Below are 3,600 nucleotides of genomic sequence, written 5' to 3' on the forward strand. Positions count from 1 at the left end.
AATAAAACGAATCTCTAGAACACTAGGCAAGGCACGGATCCAGTAGGCGGTGATCGCGTTCCTCCCAAGAGTCAAATTACATGGCCGCTTTTTCTTATATAGACTTCGGCCAAGCAATCTATATAAATAAAATTGATTTTCTGTGTGTATGTGCTTTCTATATTAGATCGATCGTTACTAAATTTTGCATATATACCAAATGGGACTAGACTTGAACGATAGGCTATTTTAAAATTTCGTCAGAGCAGGGCAATGCCCGAAATGGGGAAATGGGTAAAACATGGGAAAAATAGCGTGCTTTTTCGCTCGAAGCTATTTTTCCCCTTCTACGACCATTTTAACATGCGGACGAGGAAACCGGATTAATCACCGATACTTCAAATACAGGTCATAAATATCTGTCGCCAAAAGACTGCACGTGAGAGGGGATTATCCACTGCAATTTGTAGCAATGGTTCATTTGGGGATTTGAAATAGTTGTATATATATATATATCTTTGGACAGAAGGAAAATACAGCGCGTCAAAAAATGAAAAGTAAAATTAATTTTCATATGGTCCCCCTGTTCTGTAATTTCAAATTAGAAAATCGTTGCTCCGTTTCTACTGAGGTGAAAAAAAAAAATCTATGAAATAGTTGGGAACGAACAGCAAAAGTTAACGGATAACATCCCTTTCCCTCATTTATGCTGTTCTTTCTCAACTTTTCACCGATTTTAGAGTTCAAGTATCTTAGCGAATATTGCACTTTAAAACGTGTTTTTTTTAGATAGGGCAGCAGCTTTCTAAGGGGTCTTCAAGTATTACGTCAGCATCGAGAGGAGGAAGGAGGTTTCGAATTTGCTGACTTTTGATGACAAGGGGGGAGGGAGAGGGGTTTTTTTAAGGCTGCTTACGTCATTAACCACCCCTTCTTGAAGATATGAAATATTCTAAACTGCTGACAACATTTTGCTGACGGGGGGGGGGGGTCAGTGTTTTGCTGGCTGACTTTTGCTGACAAGAGGGGGGAGGGGTCAAAAATGGCTGAAAATCTGCTTATGTAATACTTGAATGGCCCCCCCCTAAATAGAAGCACACAACTCTGCCTCTTTTGAGGTAACGGAAGTAAGGTGCTTTGCATCAGTCCGGGGCTGTGAGCGGTTCTATCTATCTATCTTGGTACATTTTACAGAGTAAAAGAAACAAAAAGCGAGATTCATTTTGAACCCCTATATCGCTGAGAGAGGAACCATCTTTTAAATTTTCATTATAAAATATTTTTTACATCTTTGACGAACAAGTATACCATCCCGCGCGTTCTGCTATGCAACATCTGCAATGGCCTTTTTCAGCGCATTGCAGGCAATGTGCTCTCAGTCTATGAAAAGCAAGTCGTCACGAAAAAAATCTAGTTCAAGTTTTTGCCGATAGACAGCACTCGCCGAAAGCAGGTCACACAATACCATGAAAAACAACTTCAATCACTTCTGTGTCCGAAATTTTCCTAAAGCTTTAGCCGGCGATTCGTGGCTCAGGTAAAAGAACTTTACCAATGTCAACATCACAATGAAAACATTATGTAAGTGCCAGTAACATCTTAAGAGCGTCATAGGCTCCCGGGCCAAGTTGTTTTTTCTGAGGCCCTACCTGGTAAATTCTAGAATATTTCAACCGGATCTCATTTTTGAGGTGCCCGGGTTGGCCCATGCGTTAAGACAGCATTGGCCAATAACAGGAAAATTCAGAAATGAGCTGTTAACCGTACACCATGCATCAATTCAGATGTGGTCACCAGTATGTTTGCCACACACGCCAGGTGTTACACACTAGTAAAGCACCAAATATTTGCTCGTAATCATCGCTTGTCAAAAACTCGTTCAAAATTTTTGTCTTGCGAATCACTCGTAAAACGTAGTTTCACTGCATGCTTCACTTGACTATACAGATGTGCTTCTGCATCATTAAAAAAAAAATGTCTCGGGGAGATATTTTTGTATATTTCCGGGTTATTTTGCGCATTCATCTCGCGTGTACGAATTTCTCTCACATGAGTTGCGTCTTTGAGAGAACGCGCAGTCATGAAATGCAAAATTCACTTGACTACGAATGAAATAATGAGAGAGATCATCAAATTTTCAAGAAAATTCCATCAAAATGAATTACGTGCATTTCAACACGTGTACGGAACCCCCTGATTTCTTGGGCTGAAAAAATTTGGAAAAAAGTTGGAAAAAATATATTTCTAATACTCGTTGTTTATATGTTTCTAATATTCTTTGAGGTTCATGTCTAAGAAACCCCTCCTATTTTTGAGACCCAATTTTGGCAAAAAGTGGTTCCCCCTCCCCATACTTTAAAATACTGTTCCGAATTATGTCCCACGCAAGCACTCGAGATGGCAAAGTTCGAAGAATTTTTCAAAGACAGCACATATTTATTTTGCGGAATAGCTATCTATACGTATTCACAAGAAGCGGTTCGGACGAAACGCGCTAACCAGGGAGAGAGACCTATAAATAGTGGGGGTGGGGGGGGGGGGGTGGGCACATCATCTTCTAACTAAAATTCAATAAACTGATGATAATTCGGTGGCGCTGCTTTATAGGGACGGCAAAAGCTTTGAGAGAATTTTGTCATTTTTCTTGGAAAATCCAATCCTTTCTTTGGCGACATCACATCGCCAACTTATCGGAGCTGTTGCCAAACTGCCAAGTTTGTCTTCAATATGGCGAGATTTACACAGTAATGCATTAATAGTTATTTACGGAGAAAATTACATAATACATGATAAATAATGACTATTTATAGTTTTCCAACAAAAGAGAGGTAGCTTTTTTAGAACTTTTCAAGAGAGTATTTCATAATGAGACATGAACTTGACCAGATTTGCCCCCCCCCCCACACTTCACATCTTTTGCAGGACATTGAAGTGTTTCCCTAAGGATGTTCATAATGAGACAATGAAACTGATGATACGATAGCCACAAACGTTTTTTGTGAACCACTCTCTCAGTGAATGATGTGTCCAAATGAACTGACACTAATAAAATAAGATCCTTGGGTTTTCAAGAATTACATAATAAATTAGTCTGGATGATTTGTTTTTGGTTTGTTTCAAATAACGAAGCAAAATAAAAATTTCGCGGAAATGAATATTTTGATGAAATTGATGAAACTTTGACGGAAATGGCGTTGGGAAAAGGTATCTTATGAGTTTATGACATAATAAACGTGAGTGACATAATTAACAAGTGAGGCTCTTCACTTGTTAATACAAGATATACGGAAGACTTCCCGTATTCCGTCATATGGAGCCATCTGGTGGCTCGTCGTCCATGAGCTATTGGCTGATCGGTTCACCGTCCATTGCACGGTTCCGTTCGGCACATATATACGCTCTAGCGAAGGAAAATCTCTATCTCCTCTGTAGCTTAGTGGTCAGAGCACTCGTCCGGCAATCGAGGAACCCGGGTTCGACTCCTGGTAGAGGCAGAGATGAGTTTTTCCTTCCTTAAAAAAATTAACATCTCAAATAATAAATATCTTCACAACATCCAGTCTTCCGTATATCTTGTCTTATGAGTTTGCCTAAAAAAAAATCTGATACAGTGAAACCTGT

This window comes from Pholcus phalangioides, unplaced genomic scaffold (assembly GCF_987345545.1).
Source record: "Pholcus phalangioides strain wild (caught in Gottingen) unplaced genomic scaffold, Ppha-v1.0 ptg000032l_1, whole genome shotgun sequence".
NCBI classification, from domain to species: domain Eukaryota; kingdom Metazoa; phylum Arthropoda; class Arachnida; order Araneae; family Pholcidae; genus Pholcus; species Pholcus phalangioides.